The sequence below is a fragment of the Herpailurus yagouaroundi genome, unplaced genomic scaffold, assembly GCF_014898765.1.
Source record: "Herpailurus yagouaroundi ecotype Mexico unplaced genomic scaffold, PumYag 202, whole genome shotgun sequence".
NCBI lineage: Eukaryota > Metazoa > Chordata > Mammalia > Carnivora > Felidae > Herpailurus > Herpailurus yagouaroundi.
Window position 1 is genome coordinate 8253198 of NW_024412433.1, and position 14273 is coordinate 8267470.

Consider the following 14273-nt stretch of genomic DNA (forward strand, 5'->3'; position numbering starts at 1 on the left):
CCCCCCCCCCCCCCACTCTGTCTCTCTGTCAAAAACAAATAAAAACATTAAAAATTTAATTAAAAAAACCCTCTGACCTATCTTGAATATTTCTGAGTATCCCACTGGAAGGAGCCGGTGAAACACTTAGGTTTACTTGCAAGGCGATTCCCTTTTGAAAAATGGCACCATCTTCTAAGCTGTAGCTACTGTCTTGGTGGTAGGGATGGTCCCAGGCGGGAGACTGGCAGGGAGAGCGGAGGATGCGGGGAAGCTCCCAGGCGCCCTCCCAGCCTGACTCGGCTCTCGGCTGTCCCCTAGTGCTGATTCTTCAGCATTGCAGGAGGGTGCCACCCCTGATCCAGGATCCTGGTTCTGTGGCTGATCCCTCTCAGGGTCAGGGTCTGAGCCCCAGACCCCATTGTGGCAGTTGAGAAGGAGTCCTCCCACTCCTACCCCTGCCTCCTAAAAGCTGCACGTTCACTGTCACTCCACAAGGTATCCAGTGACAGGAGAACGAATCATTAGCAACCACCACCACTTCTGGGGAAATTTTATTTCGGGGTCCCATTCACAACATATTAGATACACTGAAGGTCACCCACAGCCTACCTTAAATTAGAGTTCCATATAATTACATAAGAATTGGCTTGCATTGCAGTTGAGTCTGGAGGCTTGTTAACACAAAATTTACTGGGTGTCTGGCTGGCTCCGTGGGTACAACATGTGACTGTTTCTTTCTTTTTTTTTTTTTTTAATGTTTATTTATTTATTTTAAGAGAAAGAGAGAGAGAGAGAGAGAGAGAGAGAGATTGTGGAGGAGGGGCAAAGAGAGGAGGGGAGAGAGAATCCCAATCAGGCTATATGCTGCCAGGGCAGATCTCATGAACCGTGAGATCATGATCTGAACCAAAATCGGACACTCAACCTACTGAGCCACCCAGATGCCCCAAGAGAGAGAGAATCTTAAGCTGTCTCCACACTCAATGAGGAGCCCAATGCAGGGCTTGATCCCATGACCCTAGTATCATGACCTGAGCAGAAATCAAGAGTTGGATGTTCAACTGACTGAGCCACCCAGGCACCTCAATTGATTAATTTTTGTTTTTATTTTTATTTTATTGATTTATTTTTACATTTTTTAACATTTATTTTTGAGAGAGAGAGAGAAAGAGAGAGAGAGAGAGCGAGAGAGCAGGGGATGGGCAGAGAGAGAGAGGGAGACACAGAATCCGAAGCAGGCTCCAGGCTCTGAGTTGTCAGCACAGAGCCCGACGCGGGGCTCGAACTCACAAACTGCGAGATCATGACCTGAGCTGAAGTGGGACACTTAACCAACTGAGCCACCCAGGCGCCCCAAGATTTTATTTTTAAGTAATCTCTACACCCAACATGGGTCTCGAACTTACAACTCCAAGATCAAGAGTCCTGTACTCTACGACTGAGCCAGCCAGGCGCCTCTAGGCTATTGATTCTTTGAAACATACCTGTATAGTATAACTATTTTTCTAAAGTATAAAAGCATGACATGTTTTTTACAGGCAAGTTGAAAGTTTAGATAAGTAAAAAGGAGAACAAGCACCCCCCTAATCCACCATCGTGAGATAACTATGGTTAAAATATTTTAGGTGTCTTCCCCTCACCCCAATTCTTTTTTTCTAGGAAAAGTTTCTACCCAACTTACTTCAACCAACATATACAATATATACAAGATATATATTTTATAAGATATGTTTTTATTTACAAAATTGGGATCCCTCTGTACTTTCCGTTTTAAATTTTGCCTTTGTTTACTTACTAAAAAATGACACTTTTAGCTGTTTCCTATATCCTTACATGTAATTTCAATAGCTGCATGCATTTAAATATGAATTTAAAGTTAATGCAACTTAAAATGTAACTTTAAGGGGCACCTGGGTGGCTCAGTCCGTTAAGTGTCCGACGTCAGCTCAAGTCCCGATCTCATGGTTTGTGAGTTTGAGCCCCATATCCGGCTCTGTGCTGTGAGTGCAGAACCAGCTTCAGATCCTCGTCCCCCTCTCTCTGCCCCCACCTCTCTTTCTCAAAAATAAATAAACATTAAAAAAATAAATGAAATGTAACTTTAAATTTACTAGCTGCGGGGCGCCTGGGTGGCTCAGTCGGTTGGACGGTTGGACGTCAGTCCGGTTCAGGTCATGATCTCTTGGCTTGTGGGCTCGAACCCTGTGACAGGCTCTGTGCTGACAGCTCGGAGCCTGGAGCCTGCTTCCGATTCTGTGTCTCCGTCTCTCTCTGCCCCTCCCCCACTCACGCTCTGTCTCTGTCTCTCTCTCTCTCAAAAATAAATAAACATTAAAAAATGTTTAAATTTACTAGCTACATTCCCATCATATAGACGCATCATGCTTTATTTAGCCAGATGTCTCTCTTAGGATAGTTTTACTGAGTTGTCACTAAGTTTAGCTGCAGTAACGTGTCCTAACATCTCAGCAGCTCGCAGCCATGCCTGTTGTACATTTCCTTCACAGTTTGGTTGTGGCGTGGCTCCTTTTGGCTGTGGGTCAGCTGTGGCTGTGATTCTTCTTCATTCTGGAATACAAGTGAAGGACCAACCCCCACCAGGGACTCATCAGACTTCTGGCAGAGGACAGGAGCTAGGGAACGGGTAAAAATGAGCAATGGCTCTTCAGATCTCTGCTGTAGGTCATGTCACATACACCCCATCAGGAGTTCAAGGCCAAAGTCAGTGGGGCTGAGCTACCCAAGCACCCCATCTTCTTAAAAGTCAAATAATTCATGGGCGGGGGGGCTGTCTGGCTCAGTCAGTGGAGCCTGGAACTCTTGATCTTGGGGTCGTGAGTTTTGCCCCATGTTGGGCATAGAGACTACTTAAAAATTTATTTTTCTTAAAGTCAAGTAATTCATTAAGGCTTACGAAAAAACAAAACCTTCCAAACAGCAGCTTCCTTCCAGCCAAATTCCCACACCACAACCAACTGAAAAAGGATTGATTTGTCCCCAGTCGTATTCTATGCCAGGAACTGTGCTAAATAATTTACCCAAGTTATTTCAACTTAATCCTTACAACCACAGCAGGAAGTAAATATTCCATTTATCTCTCTGATGGAGACAAACTTGGGCCGAAGAATTTCTTTGTCTAAGAGGCCACTTGCCAGCAGGGGGCAGAGCTGTGACTGGAACCCAGGTTAACAGACGCCACAAACTGAGGAGCAGACCATGGGCATCAGCGGTTCTCAAAGTCCAGTCCTAACAGACAGCAACCGCCTCACCAGGGACCTTGTTAGAAATGCACGTTCCCGGGCCTCGCCTCGGCCCCGCTGGCTCAGAAATTCTGAGTCAACAGAATTGTTGCAGTCACCAATGAGGTGACTCGGATGGACACCAAAGATTGACACCTGGGCTCCACTAGACACAGTTGTGTCCTCCTCCTGGTATCTGGCCGAGCCCCCTTCCCCTGCTGGTCCAGTGACCGCCCTGGTTGGGGAATGCCCACGGAGATGCTCCCCTGTCCCTCCCCTGTCCCTCCCAGCTTCCCTTTCCTGCCCCTGCCCACAGACTGCCAGTGCCACCAGGCCGCAGGACAGCCTGTGGGTGTTGGGTGCGAGGGCAGGAGCCCTCTTGGTCTCAGCGAGTGGGGGACCCTCGTCCACAGCTGGGGAGCTGTATAAGTGTTGGAGAATCTGGGGTCAGAAGGAGGAGGAGGAAGAATGTGAGTCAGAGAAGGGAAGGCCCCAAGTCAGAAGGGCGCTTCTGCATTGGGAGGGGAGGATTCTGGAATCTGATGATTTAGGGAAGGGATTCCAGGTCAAGGGGAGGCAAGAGCACCCAGGGTCAGATGGGAACCCCCAGAACTGTGTTTTTTTTTTTTAACGTTTATTTATTTTTGAGACAGAGAGACACAGAGCATGAACGGGGGAGGGGCAGAGAGAGAGGGAGACACAGAATTGGAAGCAGGCTCCGGGCTCTGAGCCATCAGCCCAGAGCCCGACGCGGGGCTCGAACTCACGGACCGTGAGATCGTGACCTGAGCTGAAGTCGGAAGCTTAACCGACTGAGCCACCCAGGCGCCCCCAGAACTGTGTTTTTAAGGGAAGTTTCTGGGAAAACCACTTGCGTCCTAAGTGAAGCACCTCAGAAATACATTGGGAGGTGACCTCCCTGCACCTCACAGCTTGAAGCCAGGTGGCCTCCCCTGCTCCTCTGTGCTTGCTTTGTGGGCGCTTGGATGTTTGCTGGGGTGCCCTGTTGGGCGTGTGTTCCTAGGAGATGACGATGACTGTGACCTCCTAGGAAGTCTAGGACCCACCGAGATGGACACCCAGGGCCTGGTGAAGCCCCCCAGGGACTGGATTTGGAGCTGGGTCACTCAGGAGGTCACAGAGGAGGGGCAAACCAAGATGGCAGAGAGTCTGAGGGGTGCTGCTCTAGACTCCATCCAATCTAGACTTTGGCCATGTGTCCGGGCTGTCCCTGCACTTGGTAACAGTGCCTGTCCATCTGTAATGTCTTCCTTCATTTCATTTTGTTCTCATGAGAATCTACTTTTTAAAAATTTTTTAATGTCTACTTATTTCTGAGAGAGAGAGAGAGAGAGAGGGAGGGTGCAAGTGTGTGAAGGGCAGAGAGAGAGAGAGGAAGACACAGAATCCAAAGCAGGTTCCAGGCTCCAACCTGTCAGCACAGAGCCTGACGTGGGGCTCGAACTCAAGAACCTTGAGGTCATGACCTGAGCTGAAGACAGACACTTAACCGACTGAGCCACCCAGGCACCCCTAACTTTGACTATGTCTTTAGAGACCTTATCTTCAAATATAATCACACTAACTGGGGGGTTAGGACTTCAACTTCAATATGAATTTTGCAGGAATGTAACTGGGAGCGTCTACGTTTAGTTAGGGAGACAATATACACGCTGAAGTAATTAATTGTCGAATTGTGTGCTATAGATGAACAAGAAGATAAGACAGGATGCAAGAAATGATTATATATACATGGGCATGCTGAATAAAATACAGTAAAATAGGGGCATCTGGGTGACTCGGTTAAGCGTCTGACTTCGGCTCAGGTCATGATCTCACAGTTCGTGGGTTCGAGCTCCGCATGGAGCCCTGTGCTGACAGCTCGGAGCCTGGAACCTGCTTCGGATTCTGTGTCTCCCTCTCTCTCTGCCCACTCCCCACCCCCACTCGTGCTCTGTCCCTCTCTGTTTCTCAAAAATAAACATTAAAAAATTTTTTTTCAAATACAGTAAAATGATTTTTTGAATACCTAGCCAGGTTTAAACTCAAAGAGGAAAACTCCCAGGTGCCAGGAATGCAGAGGGAACGTAAAACCAGTGAAGTTAGCAGGAGGAGAAGCAGAAATGGCTCATGGAGATCGGGAGACAGCTGTTGACCTTCAAAGCCAAGGGCAGGGGTTCTGAAGTTACACGGAAAGCCTAGAAATCATCATAACCAATGAATCTCAGGGGCTTGAGCGGCGAAAGCAAAGCTGTAGGTTGGCTTCTATGACTCAGGAATGAGGGACCCCCGTGGAAAGTAACCCCACTGAAGTGGAGGTCATAAAGGGTCAAAGCCAAGGAAAGCAGAAGAGGGCCCTTCTCAGTTGCCTGTCCCTCTTTTAACAATTTCCTCAAAAGTTCCACTCAGCGACTTGTACTCAGTGACACCTGCTCTTTGGGAAACTTAGTCTTTTAGGCGGACGCACGCTGTGTGAATGGTCACTTGGGAGAGGAGACAGTCGGGTCGGTCAGTGAGGAAAGGAGGGGGAAGAGAATGGCTACCAGGCGGGCAGTTTGCAGTCTGACATAGGCCCCACCACAATCGCCTCTGCCTCTTACGGTCCAGCCTCTACCTCTCGGCCAGAGTGATCGTGTGCTTAAAGTTTAAGGCAATACGTGTACATAGTGAGAAAAGAAATAGCTAGCAGCCTAGCTAATACCATAGTTTAAAAAAATGCCTCGGAAGGCCTGGGTGGCTCCGTCAGTTGAGCCTCCGACTTAGGCTCAGGTCATGATCTCCCCACTCGTGAGTTTAAGCCCCGCATCCAGCTCTGTGCTGACAGCTCAGAGCCTACTTTGGATCCTCTGTCTCCCTTTCTCTCTGCCCTGCTTGCGTGATCTTTCTCTGAAAAATAAATAAACATTAAAAAAATGTTTTTTAAAAAAGTCTCCTTCTCACCCCTACTCTTTATTCCCTCAGCCCAGGAATTATCTGGATTTTCAGCGTGCGTGCGTGCGTGTGTGTGTGTGTGTGTGTGTGTGTGTGTGTCAGGCCATATCCTTTCCCTACTGAAAATCCCCCTGTGGATCTCAGTCTGCCCTCAGGCCCTGCCCTCCCTCTGCTCCCGCCACTTTCCTCCTGGCTCTTAGAGGTTGGTTCTCTGGCTTCCCGTCAGTCCTTGGAAACGCTGCCCTGAGGCCTTCCCCCCCCTTGCTGTTCTCTCTGCCAGGAACACTCTTCAGGGCTCAGTTCATTTCCACCTTGTTAAACAACACGACTTTCTCTTTAGGCTCAACCCTGTAACCCTGTGCAAGTATCCAAGTCCTCCACCCTCCAGGCATGGGGGCCAGCCTTCTGGATAGCTAGATGCCACGGCTCTACTGTGCATCATCGAGAGACATGATGGGTCAGCCCAGGGCACTGTGGGAAGGCAGGAAGCGGCCCTGACCTGAATGTGGATGAGCTTAGGAGCTGAGGAATCATTTATTCACTCAATATGTATCGGGCGCGGCCTCCTATGACCCGATGTGGGGAAGGCACAAGAGAATGAGATGGTGTGGCACATTCTTCTGGAACTTTCAGACACAGACAATAAGCACGAAAAGAAACAAAATCATTCCAGACTGTGGTAAGTTCTTTTTTTTTTTTTTTTAATTTTTTTTAACGTTTATTTATTTTTGAGACAGAGAGAGACAGAGCATGAACAGGGGAGGGGCAGAGAGAGAGGGAGACACAGAATCTGAAACGGGCTCCAGGCTCTGAGCTGTCAGCACAGAGCCCGACGCAGGGCTCGAACTCACGGACCGTGAGATAATGACCTGAGCCGAAGTCGGACGCCTAACCGACTGAGCCACCCAGGTGCCCCCAGACTGTGGTAAGTTCCATGAAGGGCATGAACAGGGGGGCAGAAGATGGTTTTAGGGGTGGAGGGGGGTATGTCAGAATGTGTGGTCAGGAAGGCCACCTCAGAGCCCTCAAGGAGGAGAAGGCACCAAACAAGGAGCCAGGAGAAAGGAGTTCCATAGCACATGCAAAGATCCTGAGGTGGCAGAGAGTGGACCGGCAGAGCAAAGGGAAGGAGAAGGGGGCCGGAGTGGGCAAGGCTGGGCTACAGGCTGAGCTAAACTCGGGTTGATCGTAAGATCCTCGGGAGGATTTTCATCAGGGCAGTGCTGTGACCTGCTCTGATTTATGTGGCAGCCGGCTTACGGGACCTGGATTTTGGGAGACCTTTGAGTGGTTTCTGTAATTTTCCGTTTGCAGCACTATCTTGGGATAGCTTTGTGGGAGTTATGTTTTCTAGCCAATTTGCTTAAACCAGCAGCAGGATGCATTTTATGGGTGCAGAGCCACAGGACGTGTTTTTGCAAATCCCCTACCTGCTTCCTTGTGACCTTGGCATTGTCTCCCCCAGGACAGACGCTCATGCCCCCTGAAAGGTGGACTCTTTGTTTGTGATGCCCCACAACACAGCGCCTCTCAGGCTTACCTTCCTCTAGAGGTAGATGTACCAGTCATAGCTCTCCAGAAAACCGAAACCAATAGGTGAGAGGTATATACCTTTTCTGTCCCTCTTTTAAAGAAATTGGCTAATGTGACTGGAAGGCTGGCAACTCTGAAATCCGTAGGGCAGGCTGGCAGGCTGAAAACTCAGGTAGGAGTTGATGGTGCCATCGTGAGGCAGAATCTCTTCTCTGGGAAGCCTCAGCTTTTGCAGCTGCTGCCTTCAACTGATTGGGCGAAGCCCACCTCCATCATGGAAAGTAATAAAGTCAACTCCTTGTAGATGTTCACCATGTGTACAAAATACCTTTACGGCGACACTTAGATTAGCATTTGAATAAATAACCGGATACTATAGCCTAGCCAATCTGACACGTGAAATTCAGCATCACAGTAAAATATGTAAAAAGTGAAATCAAAGTCCTTATTCTAGGACCAACTTATGAAATCTTTGGGCCAATCGGAGCTCTTTAGTTCTGTTGCTTTGGGTAACCCTGTGTGTGAATGCTGGAAGCATTAACATCCACCAGCTGTCTTTTGGTTGAAGATGATGGCATTTGACCACGGCTGAACAGGACTAAATCGGGGAAAGCATAAAACTCCAGGCACCCGTTTCCCAGTCTGGGCCTGGAGGCTGCTGTGAAAAGCTGAGTCGAGCCCAAGCGTCTTCCCTCTCCTGTTGGACAGTCAGCCTGTGCTCGGCGACAGTTGGTGAGGTTTGCAGCCAGCGTGACCTGTGAGGGAGGTGCCTTACCATGCTGGCCCCTCTGCCTGGGGCGGGGGGCCTCCAGGGATGTTCCTGTATCTTTAATGTCAAGTCTTAGCTGTGCAATCTTTCCCCCCCCTCCATCAGATACCTCTGGTTCACCATTAGAGGGTCTGACTGAGTTCCACACAACCCTTCAGAGCCTCCTGTTTCTCTGTCTTGGTAGTTTGTGTGGTCAGATGACGCCCAGCCACAGAGACCAGCAAAATAAGCCAAAGGGGAAATGAACATGTCCCACACAGCCTGACTCGGGTAAAGGGCGGTGACAGGCTGGGTTGTTTAATTCTCCCATGCCTAAAAGTGTGTGTGTGTGTGTGCAAATCGTGCCAGGCTCATGCCAGGCATGCTGGGGAGGATGGGGGGCAGCTCTGTGACCGTTCTGGACTTTGGTTCAAGCCTTCACCCTGGACAGTCTGCCAGTGGGCACCACCCTCCCATCTGGGTTCTCTAAGGATGGGTGCAGAATGAGCCCCATGCCAGGGCATCCTGACCTCCAACCTGAAGAACATGATTGCTTTAGTTTGGTTCCCTCAGAAGCAAACCTTGAGACAAGAACTGGGCGAAGAAGTTTATTTGAGATGTGGTCCCAGAAAGCACGGCGTGGAGAAATGAGACCGGGAAGAAAGGAGAGAAAAGAAAGTGCATATTAACAGGCATAATACGGCCATGGGAAATGGGGTCAGTCCTACAGGGCATCTTCTGAGAGACTGTGTGGAACACGCCTCAGAGTTGTCTCACCAGCGGGGAAGAAGCTGGGGTGTATCCCTTATCAGCATTTTTTTTTTTTAAAGTAGGCTCCACGCCCAACGTGGGGCTTGAACTCACAACCCTGAGATCAAGAGTTGCATGGTCTGTCAACCGAGGCAGCCAGGCACCCCTTCATTACCAGCTTTTTAAACAGTTTTATTAAAATGTAACTCATATACATATAACAGATCCATTAAAAGTAGTCAATTCAGTAATTTTTAGTTTACTGACAAATGTGTGTTAGCCATTCCCATAGCCAATTTTAGAATATTTTCATAACCTTAAGGAGAAATCTCATACCCTTTAGTTATCACCCCGATCCCCCACCTCAGCCTAGGCAACTACTAACCTACTTTCTGTCTTTATAGACTTGCCTTCTGGACATTTTGTATGAGTGGAGTCACAGAACATGTGGATTTTGTGACTGACTTCTTTCACTTTCCAAGGCTCACTCAAGCTACAGGATGTATCTCTACTTCATTCCATTATACGCCAAATGATATTCCATTATATGAATGTATCACATTCTATTTTTCCATGTGTCCATTGATGGACATTTGGGTTGTTTCCACCTTTTGACTATCCTGAATACATCCTGCTGTAAACATTCATGCACAAGTTTTTCTGGGGACATATGTTTTCATTTCTTTTGGGTGTATACTTAGGGGTGGAATTGCTGGGTTATACGGTACCTCTCTGTTTAATCATTTGAGGAACCAGCAAACTGTTTTCCAAAGTCACTACACCATTTTTCCATTCCTACAGGGCTGTATGAGAATATAGTTAGCTATTAATGCACAACAAATCACTCCAAAACTTAGCAGGTTAAAACAATAAACATTTGGGGTGCCTGGGTGGCTCAGTCCACTAAGTGTCCAACTTCAGCTCAGGTCAGGATCTCGCGGTGCTTGAGTTCAAGCCCCGCGTCGGGCTCTGTGCTGACAGCTCAGAGCCTGGAGCCTGCTTCGGATTCTGTGTCTCCCTCTCTCTCTGCCTCTCCCCTTCTCGTGCTCTCTGTCTCTCTCAAAAATAAATAAACACTAAAAAAACCAATAAATGTTTGCTATATCACACAGTTTTCGAGGGTCAGGAATCCAGGAGCAGCTCAACTAGGTGGTTCTAGCTCAGGGTTCTGCTTAGGGTCTCTCATGAGGCTGGAATCATCAAAAGGTTTGACTGTGTCGGGGAATCCACTTCCAACATGGCCACATGGCTGTCTCACTTGCCTGACGAGGGAGTGTTGGTTGTTGACAGGAGTCCTTATGCACCTTTCCTATGTGTACCTTCCCCTGGATTGCTTGAGCATCCTCATAACATGGCAGCTGGCTTCCGCCAAGAACAAGAGATCCAAAAGGGAAAAAGGCAGGAGCTACAATTCTTTTATGATCTAGCCTTGGATATCATACACTGTCGTTTCTGTAACATCCTATCACACAGTTCAGCCATTTTCAGTGTGGAAAGGAAATACACACGGTGTGAGTCCCGGGAAACAGGGGTCATCGGAGGCCATCTTGGAAGTCGCCTACCGCATGAGACATTTTCCCACCCACTCCCATCCCTCAGTGGGAGGGTTGCTCCTGGGGTGTTAAGTCCCTGGGACTTTTGGCCTAAACCAGAACATGCTGAAGACACCATCATGCTGAAGACCGGTCTCCCTTTGGCCTAACTCTGATTTCAGCTGTGCCTACGGAGGAAGGGTCCCGACTCAAGTGCCTGCCTTGCTCCCTCCACTTTCTGCCCCAGGACCTTCTCTGACACACAACAGCCCTCTGGATTCTCGTACAAACACAACCAGAAAATGCAGGATGCTAAGAGCCCTGGGAGGAAGCCAATTAACAACCAATTATCTGGTCCTCCAGGCAGATGGGTTTGGGAGGCATGTAAGCCGCCCTGCTTCAGGAGCTAAGGCAAAGAAAACTGAGCTTGTCTCCAATTATTCATTATTTTACAGAAAGGCTGTGCCTGGTATCCTCTTACCTCATCTCCGTATTTGAGCTACAATTCTTTTTTTTTGCTTTTCACATCAATGTTTTTAATTAAAAAATTTTTTTGTAATGTTAATTTATTCTTGAAAGAGAGAGAGACAGAGCGAGAGCAGGGGGAGGGGCAGAGAGAGAGGGAGACACAGAATCCAAAGCAGGCTCCAGGCTCTGAGCTGTCAGCACACAGCCTGATGTGGGGCTCGAAACCATGAACCGTGAGATCATGACCTGAGCCGAAGTTGGATGCTTAACTGACTGAGCCACCCAGGTGCCCCTCAATGTTTTAAACTTTATTTATTTTAAGAGAGGGAGAGAGTGCATGTGCGAGTGGGGGAAGGGCAAAGAGAGAGGGTGAGAGAGAGAATCCCAAGCAGACCCTGCACTGTCAGTGCAGAGGCCATTGTGGGGCTCACAGTCACAATATGTGAGATCATGATCTGAGCCCAAGTCGAGTCAGGAGGTTAACGGACTGAGCCACCCAGGTGCCCCCACATCACATTTAATCAGTACAGACCAACATGGTCAATCAGATAATTCTTTTTAATTTTTTTTTATTTGTGAGAGAGAGCACGCACAAGTGGGGGAGGGGCAGAGGCAGGGAGAGAGAGAGAGAGAGAGAGAGAGAGAGAGAGAGAGAGAATCTTCATCAGGTTCCACACTCAGCACGGAGCCCAGTGCGGGGTTCGATCCCATGACCCTGGGGATCATGACCTGAGCCGACGCTCATGACCTGGACGCTCAACCGATTGAGCCACCCAGGTGCCCCAGTCAGGTAATTCTTAATATGAACAAACGGGGAAAAAGAAAAAAAAAAGTACATGAGTAAACATGGGAACGAGATGTGTTTTAGCAAAGAATGTCAGGGGCTGGTTCTGGATGTAACTTGCCCTGCAGTTTTCATTTCCACAGCTGTGTGCCGAGAGTCTGAACGGATGAGCTTCCGGGCCAGCCTGCTGTTGTGTTGGGGGCTGGCCAAAACCCATTGCAGGGTTCGTACTACTGATACCCGTGCCAGCCATTTGCTGATTCATCTGCGAGAGGTTCTGCTGGGGCCGTTGAGCTCGCGGCAGGCCAAGCTCACCCGAGGGTGCGCCCCTCTGTCCTACGGTTCCTCCTTGGGGGCCGACCACATTTGAAGGAAGTGACATCACACCGGTTCATGTGTTTCCCATAGACCCGCTGGGCCTGGGCATGCCCACCATCAGGCTGGCGCCCTGTCCCATCACATTTCCTAGAAGACCAGGAGCTGCAGGTGGAGGCACAGGCGTGCCCGTCGATGGAAAGCCTTGAAAGACAGACGGTGCTCGTGAGGCAAAGGGCATATTTGTGGGTCCCATAAGCACACCAGGAGTACTCTTCTGCCGAACGGTTCCTGTACCACACAGAGAGAAGATGGAGTCTTTGGCGTGTTGCTTCTTCCCCACCTCTTCTGATTTTGTAGCTTGCTGAGTGAACAGATCGAGCACCCCAGATATTAACGTAGACAGAGTGGCAGCTGCAGGTATAGAGGACGTCCCCAGAGCTGGGGGCGTAGACGGTTGGAGGTAAGGGATTCGAAGTCATTGGTCCAAAGGTGTCCAGATCATCACTCAGGGCTGGCAGCGCGGTTGTGTTCCCATTGGTCACTGGTGCCTCAGCAGCGCCATCAGGTCCTAAAAGGTTGGCAGTGGGCTCTGCGACTTTTTTAGCGCTGGTACTTTTATTTTCAAATTTTTTTTAATGTTAATCTATTTTTGAGAGACAGAGAGAGAGACGGAGTATGAGCTGGTGAGGGGCAGGGAGAGAAGGGGACAGAGAATCTGAAGCAGGCTCCAGGCTCTGAGCTGTCAGCACAGAGCCCGACACGGGGCCCGAACCCACAAACTGTGAGATCGTGACCTGAGCTGAAGGTGGATGTTCAACCGACTGAGACACCCAGGCGCCCCTCTACCCGTGGTCTTCGAAAGTTCTCTGGAAGATTGGCTTTATAGAATAGTCTTGCTTTAGTATTTCCCATATCTCGCAAGCCCTGTATCTGTCCTGGTGTCCACTGCGTCTAGGTTGACTGACTTGACCTTGGATAAATGAACCCCAAGATTTCTATGGATTCCAGCACATCTGATGCAAACAAACACACCAATATTCCAGGAAGCCCATGGAGGACCTTTGAGCTTGCAGTTCACGCACTGTGTGCTGTCTTCCTCCCTCAGCACCTTGGACAGGAAGAGCTGGCGCTGTCGTTCAGCCTGGACCCTCCTCATGGCAGGAGCACGTGGCCATCTCAGCAGCGGGGCGGGGACCCCTGGGAAGTTTCCGCGACGGCGGTGGTCACGGGCAGGAGCTGGGCGGGGTGAACGTACCTGGAGCCGTCAGGACCGCAGGTGGACTCTTTTTCATACATTTTTAGAGGTAGAGTTGCAGGACCAGAGAGAGAGACACACACACACACACACACACACACACACACACACACATCTCTATATTTTGGTACCTGCTGCCAGATTTGTCTCCGGTAATGCTGTAATTCTCATCCCTGGCGACGAAGCCTGTTCCCCTCTATCTGAGAGGCTGCGTGCGGCGAGGAGGGTGTCCTGTATGCCTCCCAGATAAACGTGGGGAGAAGCGGGGACAACTTAGAGGCTTAGAGAGGGTGAGGAGGGGTCCGCAAAGGGTGGCAGCGTGGAAGACTGGTTACACACTTGGGGGGGGTCGACCCTACCAATAAATATGCTGAAAATAACAAAAGGCACGTTTCTCACTCTCAGGGAGGGATGAACGAAAGGGGATGAATGCTGTGTTGGTTAGATTGGGATTGGAGGAATGATCCTGGGATCATGACCTGAGCTGAAATCAAGAATTGTATGCTCAACCCACGGAGCCACCCAGGTGCTCCAAAGAACTGCATTTTATTTATTTATTTATTTATTTATTTATTTATTTATTTATTCGTTTGTTTACTTAATTTTATTTATTTAAATGTTTATTTTTGAGAGAGAGAGAGAAAGAGAATGAGAGGGGGAGGGGCACAGAGAGGGGGAGACACAGAATCCGAAGCAGGCTCCAGGCTCTGAGCTGTCAGCACAGAGCCCGACG

The 14273-nt window shown here is 49.1% G+C and overlaps 1 long non-coding RNA gene and 1 pseudogene across 2 annotated transcripts in view; one reads left to right on the forward strand and one right to left on the reverse strand.

Moving 5' to 3' along the window:
* The window catches only part of LOC121014439 (uncharacterized), a 13330-nt gene extending 3523 nt beyond the window's left edge, over positions 1-9807 (forward strand). Inside the window, exons 2-4 of one of the 2 annotated variants that reach the window (XR_005783217.1) lie at positions 6493-6831; positions 7618-7704; positions 9588-9807. This is a non-coding gene — a long non-coding RNA (uncharacterized LOC121014439). The remainder of the gene's footprint in view (positions 1-6492; positions 6832-7617; positions 7705-9587) is intronic. The other variant, XR_005783216.1, reaches the window with a different exon arrangement.
* A 2069-nt stretch (positions 9808-11876) lies between these two features.
* Positions 11877-12902, reverse strand: LOC121014261 (stromal membrane-associated protein 1-like; annotated as a pseudogene).
* Positions 12903-14273: the final 1371 nt, after the last annotated feature.